Source organism: Protopterus annectens, chromosome 3.part0, assembly GCF_019279795.1.
Source record: "Protopterus annectens isolate FY-2018-M chromosome 3.part0, PAN1.0, whole genome shotgun sequence".
Classification (NCBI taxonomy): Eukaryota; Metazoa; Chordata; order Ceratodontiformes; family Protopteridae; genus Protopterus; species Protopterus annectens.
Genome location: NC_056731.1, coordinates 1,917,275,408 through 1,917,287,580, shown reverse-complemented (window position 1 = coordinate 1,917,287,580; position 12,173 = coordinate 1,917,275,408). Strand labels below are relative to the sequence as shown.

Here is a 12,173-nt window from a genome sequence, read left to right as displayed (position 1 = left end):
GTCATAGTTGGATTGTGTGCTTGTTTATGTAATCAGAAGTTCTGTAATTTAAAAGCTGAAATTTTGAATTCATCTTTAAGTTCTGAATTTGTGCTTTAGCCCTTTGTTACAGAGATTCTCAAACAGTTGGATGATAGAGGCAAATTAATCCATGGGGTATTTTGGATTTTTCATGTACCTAAGTTCGCCCCAAACAAGGATTCTTTCTTTAAGGGGCAGAAAAAACAAAATTCCCAGCCAAACAAAAGTTGGCCATCCAAAAGGAAATGGTAGAAGGATAACTCTTTGAAACCAAACAACAGGGGTTCCTTTCTGAAAAAGTATCAACCCCCTGCAAAGGAATGAGTATGCCAAGTCAGAGTATCCCTACCCTCCTTCTGCCCTTCCTTCTGTTCCTCCTTTCCCCAGGTTCTCTCTCTCTCTACCCATCAGCCTGGCTGGAGATAGTCTCAGACAAATGGATTCTGAGAATAATTTGAAGAGTATACACTTGACAGTGGATAGAAAATCTTCCCCCTTTCAGGGGAATTCCCACCCACCACCAGACCAGACAGAACTTGTTTCCGTCAGTGCTGCATCATGTAGTAGAAACAGGAGTCATACAACCAGTGCCTGTAGTAGACAAAGGCAAAAGATTTTATTCCAGAATCTTTTTGGTAGCAAAAAAGAAGCACTCCTGGAGACCCGTCCTAGATTTGACCTTTCTAAACGCCTTTGTAAAACTTCAAAGTGCTCACCTTACAGTTGGTCGTAATGTTGTTTCAAACCGCTATGTCATTGTTAGCTGTAGATCTCAATTTGTTTTATTTATTTTTATTTTACATTTGTTAACCAGGAAATTCTGACTAGACCCAGGTCCATTAACAGCGGAGGCCCCGGGAGAAAAGCTCTGAAACATGTTACAAAAAAAAAAACAAGAGAAGTAAATTTATACAGTGTTATACTAAGATCATTTAAATTAGATGTGTCCAACCTGCGGCCCTCAGAGCTCTGCTATGCGGCCCTCTACCTCTAACTCCAACGTTCATGTACGCATGCCCCAAAACACTTTTTTGTTGTATTTTTCGCGGCCGTGACCTGTAACTCTAACATCAGTGTGCGCATGCACCAAAGCATCCTTCTAGTTTTGATTTTTTTGTGCCAAAGAAGGGTCTGTGTGTTTGCGCCATTATTTCGTGCCAAAGAATCAATGTGTGTGCTTGCTGAAGAGGGACTCGTCTATGGATTTGCTGCCATTGCCTTTTAAAGAGACAGCACTTACCTGTGTTAATAGGTAAGTATGGTGTGAGTGCATGCATGAAAGCAGAATGTTTGTGTGTGTGTGTGTGTGTTTGTGTGTGCATGACAGAGAGACAGAGAGAGAGACATGCAGAAAGAGGCTAACATACAAAAAAGTTAGCTCACAAATGCATCCTACATTAAAAGTACACTTTCATTAAATTGCAGCTTTTCTGATAGGGAGAGTGTTGTATTGAATATGAAATCATACCTCTCAACTGTATGGATTTTCGAAGAATGTCTGGATTTTTGCCTCATCTTCCAATTTGTGTCTTTTGCTTAGGAAATAAAAGTAGTCATCCAAGGTAATGCAGTCCCAGAGATTAAGAAGGAGACAGCAGCGTAGGGTTAATGGGTCAGTAATGGATTGAGTAATGTGGGACTGTAGCATATAAAGTTTGTTTTTTTTGACAACCAAAAAAATCACCCAGTACTGTCTTGTCATTGGTGGGTTCTAAGCAGTGATAGATTGGACAACAGTAAGCATATCTTTGGTGGATCATCAATACTGGCAAATCAGGTGGGCATAATGTCATTTTTTAAATGTTGGGGGTTTTAGTGTGTGTGTTTGTGTTGGGAGTACTGCAATAGTAGATGATTATTAAAGACAGAGACTTACAAACTGTGGAGAATATGTTTCTTTGTTTCAAAACCTGATACTTGGGTACTAGGAATGCCAAAAATAGATTTTGTAAGACATAGCTTCTTGCCATTTACAGTGGATGGATATTTACATTTAATGGACAATGTTAGCAGTATGAGTGTGGTCCTGTAGGGATATGGAAGATGCTAAGTCTACCACTGCCAATGTCTTGTAAAGTGACCTGGAAATGGATAATGGGATGTTACTGAAAAAATACAGCAAGTGGGCTTTGAAATGTAGTTTAATTAAACAAAGTGCACTTGTAATTTACAGGCCATAATTTAATTTATTTCAGGTAGTCCAGATCCTGGTAGATTGTATACCATTAGACTTAATTAGGGAGAGGTGTCATTCTGTGGAAATAAGCAGACCTAGTTTCAGTGAAAGCTCTGTGGTTGTTTGCAGGTAGGAAGTTGCAGGATGTGGAGCCAATGTGTTTTATTATTTTTAATGGATTTGTCATTTCAAGTATGGTTTTCTTTGTTGCAAAAGAAGGCAGGATTGAATGAGCCATATAATGTTTAACTGACAATAATGGGATAGAAACATTATACGTAATGTGTAATGTTTGCAGCTGCACTTGTTTCAATGGTGTCTGTGATGCATAACTATTTTTGGGCCTGTGTCCCAATTGTATTTGTCGCTTTGTCCAGAATTCTTGCTCTAAGGTTGAGAGGTATGGTTCCATGCTAAATCAGAAGGTTGTATTTACCTTGGAAGACTTTTCAGCATAATTATGAGAAACAAAGCGTCTTTAATATCTCCACTTATTTCCAATATAAACTGCCATGTAACCTTGCAAATAACTTTCTTATTACACTACTTTAATTCTTTTGGAATTGACAGGTATGCTTCATTGGTTTGGACGTAAGCATAGTGTGCTGTGACTGATTTCTTGCAGCAGTCTGTGGCTTACTTATCACAATAACTTTTCTGTGTTTCTGGGTGTGTGATCAATTTAACAGTTTTAAAGATGTTTTCCAAAATTAAATAAATACATAATAAGTAAAAAAAAGTATTCCTTTCTTCACTTTGAGCTATTGACAAAGTGTGGGAATTTGTTTTTTTCAAAAGCGATGGTCAGCATTACAGCTTAGTAAACGGTCAGTCTGTGAATAACTTCTGCACAAATTAAAATGTCTGAATGTCAAATGGCTTTAGATTGGAGGGAAGCTATATGTCTACTCCAGTATGTAGTATGATCTTAGAGAGTTTATAGATTTCTTATTGATTTAATTTTTGCTGAGCAGTTATTTGTTGATTTATTGATGGTCCTTTTGGTGGTGGGAAATTGCATGGAGGAATCCATTTCTGTTATGATTTTTTTTCAGATATTTTGACTTCCAGACAATTTCAATCAGTGATACTGTGTTATGTGATTACTGAGGTTGCCTATTTTACAAGTAGGGGCTCCTTTTCTTTGTGTGTGTGTGTGTGTGTGTGTGTGTGTGTGTAAGGGAGAGAGAGATTTAATATGTATACTGAATATATTTTTGCAAATGGAATTCTTAGTTAAATAGGCCCCTCTTCTTAGACAAGTAGACTTGAGTAACCAATATTAGATCTTAGCCATCCAGCTGGGAAAGTTTAGTATGTGGATTTTCCTTCCGGTTTGATGAAGGCTATGCTACTTACTTAAGGAGTGCATTCATGGCTATCCATCCAGTTGTAGTGTTGTTGAACTACATTGTTTGATAATGAGTGGAGCTTTTTACAGAAGTTGAAAGTTTTTGCGTCAAGAACCTGTCCATACAAAGTGGCTTGTTTATGTTGCAGTGAAGGCTGTGGTCTTTGTAGTGAGTCTTTTAAATATAACCAGTATTTCTGAGGTGGAGAAAGTCTCTTAAGGCAGGATCTTTCTTAGCCTGGAAAGCAAGCCATTGATGAAATTTATAGTAGCCAGTGAGAGACAGAGGAAAGCAAGAAGCTTTTTAGTCTGTTTGGATAACTAAGTGAACTCAGTCCTTCGACCTTTTTTTGTCAGAAATGGTTGTAGTCTTCTTTTGGCACGGTGTTTTGCTGAGGCACGTGCCAAAAGGTGTCGCTCAATAATTGCTCTTGTAAAGGAAGAATACAGGGATGTTATGACCTCCTTGTCCCTGGATGAGATACCCTTACTAATGAGGTGGGCCATGTAAAAAGCTTTCCGTACAACGGAGAAAACGTGGTGGTCAAAAGTCAGGTCTCTATCAACCTGGGTGCCCAAGCACCTCACGACTGATTGCGTGCTTACAACATTGTTATTAATGTGATAATTTGTGGGGACATCACTCTCCTCAAAGGGGATGATTGTGCATTTTTTGGCATTTAGCTTGAGGCCATGTTTCTGGCACCAGTCATTTGTTTGGGTGAGACCCTCTTGTAGCTTATTCAGAATTTTTTTATTAAGTCAGTAATGTGAATTCTTTACTTTATTGCAAATTTGTTGGCTTATTTTTGTGGATTATAGTATTGTAGGACTGCTAATGTTGACACTGGATGTAGATGGACTGCTGGAGTGGTTTTCCCAGTGAGAAATGCAAGTGCTGTGGTGAATATCTGTTTATGTGTTAAAAAAAATCTATATATTAACTAAGATGTTAGAGTTAACTGTTAGATTAGAGAATTAAAATCAGAATGAGAATTAGAATTTTAAGGCAAATATTAGGCATTCATTACATTTATTAATTGTTTGAATGCACCTACAGTACAGCCAGGAGGTCGACTTTGGCCTCCTGTGGCAGCGAAAGAGTTAACTATATGATATATTTTATATGCGGCCCCCAAGACAATTTCTGTTCACTCAATGCGGCCCCGGCAAGCCAAAAGGTTGGACACCCCTGAATAATACAACATGGAGGTAGACATTTTGCCAGACAAAAACTGAAAATATATAAAATAAAATGGAACAAGTTAGACATTTTCCAGGAGAAACAGTCAGGAATTCCATTTAATGTGCAGGTTTATAATGATTGTAACAAAAAAGAGGAGCAATCACCCGCTATGAGAAGTAGCAACTAATAGTCAGAGTTATTGGCTGGGTTTAATACTGTAGAGGGTTAAAGTAAGTAGCTTGGAAGCTGGAAAAAGAATGGGGAAGATGGGAGGTTAAGTTAAGTGATACAAGGACATAACCAGGTGTTTAGTAGATGTGATTTGAGGGAGTTTTTGAATTATAGAGGTAGAGGCAGTGGTCAGAGAATGGGGGAGGGAATTCCAGTTTTTAGCAACGGTGTGGGAAAAGAGTGTTTTGCCTGCAGTATTGTTTGCCCTGGAGATGCAGAGGAGAGATTTATCACTAGATTGGAGATGCCAATTTGCAGTTTAATGGATAAGAAGATTGGATATAGATGGGTTTTTTTCAGGGTACTTAAGGATGTTATATGCAGTAACTAGCTGGTGGTAGTAAAGTAGTTGTGGTAACTCTAGCCATTTTAGTTCTTGTAGTGCAACACAGTGATGTGTTATGTAAATGGAGTTTGTAGCAAACTTGGCTATCTTATTGTAACAGGATTATAGCTTGTTTAGATCAGTTTTTGTAATATGGGTGAAAATAGGTGCTGTGTACAGTAGTGTGGACGGAAGGTGACTCTGGGCAAGGGCGACTCTTGCTTGGTGTGAGAGAAATTTTTTGTGCCTATATAGTGCGCCCATTTTTTTGTGAACCAATTTGATGGTTTGTGAGATGTGGATATCAAAGTGAAGATTGTTGTCGATTTCAATACCAAGAAGTTTGGTGTGGTCAGAAGGGGAGATGGTAGTGCCGTTTTTAGAAGTGATGGAAAAGGAGAGGAGAGCTTTTGATTTGTTAGGGGAAAATAGTAGTAGTTTTGTCTTATTGGGGTTTAGGATTATTTGGATACCTGAGATCCATTTTTCTAGAGTTAAAGATTTCCTGAGTAAGTTACTGTAGAATGGTGGGAGATGAGGCAGTGCAGATCAGGGTTGAATCATTTGCGTATTGAATAAGTGTGGCATGCCGGGTAGAGCTCTTCAGGTTGTTTTTGAAAATAGAAAATAGAAGTGAGCCCAGTTTAGAACCTTGTTGGACTCCTATGGTAGTTAGAAGTTGGGATAGTGCTCCTTGCCATTGGACAGATTGTATTTTGTCAGTTAGGTAGCTTCTAAACCAGGCTATGGTAGATGGGGTGAAAGGTAGTGACGCTAGAGAATCTAGCAGAATGGAGTGAGAGACCAAGTCAAATGCCTTTGAGAGGTCCAGGAAAATGGCTAATGTATACTTGTTGTCGTTCCTGTGAAGGTTAACTAGATTAGAGAAGGAAATAAGAGCAGTGGTTGTGCTGTGATAAGGGCGGAAGCCATGTTGTGTGGTAGAGAGGAGCTGATGTGTGCTCAGGAATTTTATGACTTGCAAGTGGATGCATTTCTCTAGAATTTTAGATAGGGGGCATAAGATGGCAATGGGTCGGTAGTTTGAGATGTCATAGGCGTTGCCTCCTTTATGAAGAGGAATAATATAAGATACTTTCCAGAGTTTGGAAATATAGGATTCATGTATGGAGCGGTTGATTAGGATGGAGATGGGGTAAGATAGAGAGTCAGAGGCTATTTTTATGAAGGTAGCAGGTAAGTTATCAAGTGATAGAGTAAAGGAGGGAGTCTTTTCTTGTTGATTGGTTTTGGTATGTGATGGACTATGATCTGTTAGCTGGCTGGATAGAGCCAGGATGGATTTTGTGAAGTGGTGGTTCAATTGAGTGGCTATATCTAAATTACAATCTGTAGAGTTTGGAGCTGGAGTAGTGGTTTTGCCTGGTTTTAGTAAGGAGTTAATAGAATGCCAGAATTTTTGCGGATTTTTTTGAGTATTTGTTTTGGGCACTGAGGAAGTAGTTTTGTTTATTTTGAGCCTTGGCCTGATTTCTAAGCTGTTAGTAGTTTTGCTTGGAACTGATGGTGTTTTCTCTTTTCCAGATTTTCCAGGCTTTAATATCTGGCTTTTAGTAGGGCTCTAGTGTCCCTGCTTAGCCAAAATGCACAGTTAGCGTTCGTTCTAATTTTCCTACTGGGGGCAAGTTTGTTAAGAACGTTAATAAAAGTAGTATTAAAGTAGTCAAATGCCTGGTCTAATGCAAGGGTTCGTAGTAGTTCCCAGTTACAGTGGTTGAGAACAGTATTGAGATAATGTGGGGTAAGGTTGTGGTCATCCCGTATTAGTTTATAAACAATGAGTTTGGGTAGTTTGGAGTGATTGCATAGTAGGAATGTGGGGAGGTGGTCACTGAGACCATCTGGAAGGCAACCTACTAGCTTTGTTTGAGGTAGTTGATCAGAGTCCAATCACGAATATATATTTTTTTCGATTTTTTTATCTATTCTAGTGGGCTCTTCAATCAGTTGAGAGAATCCATGTAGATTAATATGGTTAGTGGGGTTGTTGGAATCACAAGCTGTCCAGTCAGTATTTAGGTCACCTAATAGGATAGTTTCTTGTGGTAGATTGTCTTTTGTCCAGTGTAGGATTTCTTCTGTAATGAGAGAGTTGTTACCTGGGGGTATATAGCAGGAAAAAATATTGCTTTTCTTAGTTTTATTTATGGAAAGGACAGTAAACAGGGCTTCAGCATTTTGAAATTTGGGTGGTATGGTCTGGAGGATTGGAGGTTCAGTGTGTTCTTAAAGAGTATGGCTACCCCACCTCCTTTTCTGCTTACTCGCTCCAATCTTAAGGTATTATAACCTGGGGGGGGGGAGTCTTCATTTTGGATGCTAGGGTTTAGCCATGTTTCTGTGATTGTCAGTATGTCAGGAGTGTAGTGGGCTATAAATGCATGCAGTTCAGATACCTTGTTGGTGATGCTTCTTATGTTGATATTAAGAATCAGCAGGTCAGATATCTGTTTGGTTTTGAGAGGGCCTCGATTAGAGTGTATATCGCCAGAGGTTAGTATTTTCTTTATCAATGATAGTATATGCTTTATAATATTTGTTATTTGTGGGTTGGATCTATGTGAGTTTTTTCTAGAGTTACGTCTTGGTATTGTAATGTTGTGTGAGTAAGGTGTATTATTAAGATTTAGAATTGTAGGGCTGATGAAGTTTGCGTGAGTTTGTGAGGGTGTGGAAATGTGTGATGTTAATTTGTCTCTCTCGCCTTCATTCTTGCTGGTTGGGTTCGGAATCGATCCTCGGCTCCGACTCGGCAATCTACTAAAGCTCGAGAGCTATTTACTGGATCGAGGCCCTTCCCATATCCCACAATGCCAGGCGCTAGATCCCCAGATCTCGTTTGCTGCTTCAGCGACGAGGTTGCGATTTTACTGGCTCCAGGTCGTATACATCTTTTCTTGTATTGTTAGTCTAAAATGTACCTATATATTTACCTTATATTTAGTTAGTTTAGTTAGACTGTGTATCCTCTTATTATCCCATTCAGAAACTCGTTTTTTGTTAGAGAGTTTCTTCTCTCCTCCCCCCTCCCTTGTTAGGGTAGTGTTTAGCCTTTCTTAACTACAGTTAGTCAGTCTTGTAGCTTTTTGTATATTTTTGCTATTAGTAAGGTACTTGTGTGGTTGCTATAATTACTATAGTACTATTATTGTTAGTTTTATCTAGTGCACGCGTGTGTGTGACTTGATTAAGCACTAGTTAGTATTTTCCGTTTTATCTAGTGCGTGTGTGTGCCTTATTAAGCACTAGTTAGTTTTTTTCCTTTGGTATCCCATTACCAATATGTCTAAGGATACCAAAGTTTCAGGCTTTAAGAAGTGTGACTCGTGCTGTCAGAAGATGTCTCTGACAGACGGTCACACTTCTTGTGTTTATTGCTTGGGTCCCCTACACCTGCAGGACTCCTGCTCAGTCTGTCACGCTTTCAGCCCCAGAGTCCTGCAGGAGCATAGGAACAAGCTTATCTTGAGAGGCTTACTTAAGCCATAGGGATCACCGGCCAAGCCTCAGCCAGGTAAATCCTTAAAGCCCGCCAAGCCGTCAGCTCCCAGTTCGGAGCCGTCGCCGGGCGGAGCATCTGCCTCCTCCTCCTCGGCTCCGGCTGGAGCCGACATCTCTGGACCTCAATCGGCTCCAATCTTAGTATCAGAACCGTCTTTGAGCCGAAAACGTTCTAGGTTCCCTTCCCTAGAATCGGTTCGTTCGGCTCCCAGGTCACCATTGCTTCAATCTGAAAGAAGCCATAGGTCCTACTCCTCTCGGTCCTCCAGGCTATCTGATCATGACTTGGAGAGTGTGGTCAGTAGACTCCTTAAATCGCAGGCCCTGGCCAGAATGTTAACCAGCCCATCTCAACAGACTGTGGCTATCCCGGTGTCTTCAGCAGTTCCTCCTCCAACTCCCCCCTTGTGTTCGGAGCCGGAGCTGGTTGGGGCTCGAATCTTGGAGACGTCGGAGCCGATACCACTCCTTTCGGCTCCTTTGTCGGCTCCGATTTCTTCACTGGTTCCGTCCTCGGAGGGATCCGGGCGCCAGGACTCCCTCGTCGGCTCTTAGGGGGCGAGTGGCATCGGACCCTTGTCTGACCCTGTTCTCCCTCTCGGAACCTCGGCGCAGGTGAGCTCAGCCCCGACATCGGCCTCGGAGCCGTCCCTCTCGGTGCCAGCAGGGGTTATTGTCTCTTCGGAGTGGGGACCCTCTGCTCTGCCTGATAGGGGCGCCTTCGAGGTCATGAGGAGTGTGCTGACTCCTGAGTCGGCCCCTCGATCAGCCCCTTCGGCTCCTCCCCCATGGTGCCTGCATCGGTCTCTGCCCACCCTCCTGACCCCAAGCGTGGAGAGCAAACGCTCCAGGTCGCCCCATTGGGTGTATCTTCCTCTTCCGAGGCCTCCCCCGATCCTTCGGAGGACCCCCCCCTCGGAAGAGAAAATGTAAGAGGAAACATGTTGACTCCCCCGAGACAGTCACATCTGATACCGACTTGGAGGATTCGGAAGGGTCCCCAAGATCCCCCTCTGAGGATGTCTCCTTTTCAGACATTCTAGAGATCCTTAAGCAGAGGGGAACTGGACTGCCCTTAACCCTTCTGAGGACGAGTCGGTCTACCTGGATGCATTTGGCTCTCACCCTTTCACCTCCTGATTGTCTCCACCCTTTGACCCACTGATGGAAGTAGTGGCTCGAAGGGCATGGTCAGCCCCGGACACAGTGCAACCTACTCCCCACAGGCCAAATAAATTCATTACAGCCCCACCCAGCAAGCAGTTTTTGACAAAAGGTATCCCCGTTGATGCCATGGTGGTTGCAGCAGCCACGAAGAAGGAGCTGGCTGACCCTTCAGTGCCTATCCATCCACCTAATAAAGAGTCTAGGACAATGGGCAGGTATGGGAATCGGATGTTTTCCTCAGCGACCTTTGCTATGCGGTCACGGAATTATCTGTCCCACTTCACCCGTCTCCAAAGGGATATTCTCAAAGAACTGGGTGATACTCTTCAGGATCCATCAGCTGCGGGGTCCCAAGATAAGATTAACTCCCAGCTGGCGACCCTTAACTCAATCGTCAACTCCTCCATGCAGCTCATTTCTTATGCAGCTGATGGAGCGAGTAGGGCCGCAGGTTCAGGCGTGGCTTTGAGAAGACATGCCTGGATGCGGTTATGTAACTTTGCTGACCCCTTTAAGGCATCCTTCACTAATACCCCCTTTGATGGTTTGGCTTTGTTTGGACCACAGGTGAAGGATACCCTTACCAGGTGTGAGCAGGAAGGCAAGACTCTCTCTGCCATGGGAGTCCGTTTTTCCACTCCCTCCAGACCATACCCCAAAGGTCAGAAGAGTGGGAAAATGTGGTTTCGGAAACCCCAGGGAGTCGTGCCTGACACACGTGGCGAGTTTCCCTCCAGGGGCAGAGGAGGGAACAATAATAGACGCCGCCCGAGGGGCAGAGGGGGCCCGCAAAATCAGGGTAGCAGAGAATCTTTCTCTGACAAACCCTTTTAGCACCCCTGAGGGGCTGCCCGACTGTCCACCTTCGGAGGCAGTCGGGGGAAGATTGTCACTGTACCCAGAAGCCTGGCATCTCCTTACACAAGACAGATGGGTATGGTCTATCATATCCGAGGGTTACAAAATCCCCTTTGTCCACAACCCTGTACAAACAACCAAGTCCCTTCCAGATGTTCCACCCATTCTAAGGGAACAAGCAGTGCTAGAAATTTCAAAACTGCTAGAAAAACGGGCCATTCAGCCAGTCCCAGCAGACCAGCAATGATCCGGAATTTACTTCAAGTTCTTTTTGGTACCAAAAAAGACAGGGGACTGGAGACACATTTTGGATCTCAGCAGGCTGAACAAGTCTGTTCAAAGAACAAAATTCCGGATGGTCACGCTTCAGTCCATTATACCCTTCTTGAGTCAGGACAATTGGATGTGCTCCATAGACCTTCAGGATGCGTAGTACCATATCAAAATGAACAGGTGCTCCAGAAGGTTTCTCTGCTTCCAGCTGGGAGCCAGTCACTATCAGTTCAGAGCCCTGCCCTTTGGTCTCACCACAGCCCCCAGGGTGTTCACCAAATGCATGGCAGTGGTCATGGCTCACTTGAGACGAGGATTCCAGGTGTTTCCATATCTCGACGACTGGCTCCTTACTGCTTCCACCAGGCATCAGCTACTGCGAGCCAGGGATTATACCATCCAAACTTGCTCCGAGCTAGGTATCTCAATAAATTTCAAAAAGTCTGTATTGTTGCCTTGTCAGTCTATAACCTTTATAGGCGCATATCTAAATACAAAAGATCTGTCTGCAAGACTTCCCCTCGACAGAGTGTCAGACATTCGCCGGAATGTGCAAATCTTACTACAGTGCAACAGGATTCAGGCCAAATTTATACTAAAGACCTTGGGCCTCATGGCAGCAGCTATCATACTAGTTCCCCTGGCTTGTTTTCACATGCGGATTCTTCAGTGGATGCTTTTTACTCAATGGTCCTTTCAACAACTTCCAATGTCTCACAAGATAGTAATCACTCAATCATGCAAAGACCACCTGGCTTGGTGAATGGTCTCCCCTCTACTACTCCAGGGCAGACCGTTTGTTCTTCCTCCTCCTGTTGCCACGGTGACCATGGATGCCTCCCTGATCGGGTGGGGGGGGTATTTTCAGGGCAGGACTGTCCGGGGCACTTGGCAACCTCAGAAGTACTATCTGCACATAAATGTCTTGGAGATGAGAGCGGTGCTTTTGGCGTTGCAAGCTCTTCAGGACTCTCTTCCTACTGGGACTATTGCGATTCAGACAGACAATATGTCTGTAGTGTGGTACATCAACAAGCAGGGCGGAACCAAGTCCTATCCCTTA

The 12,173-nt window shown here is 43.0% G+C and overlaps 1 protein-coding gene across 1 annotated transcript in view; it reads left to right on the top strand.

The window, feature by feature from the left end:
* Window positions 1–12,173, top strand: part of NBEAL2 (neurobeachin like 2) — a 3,059,867-nt gene that overhangs the window by 2,888,622 nt on the left and 159,072 nt on the right. The gene's annotated exons all lie outside the window — the stretch shown is intronic.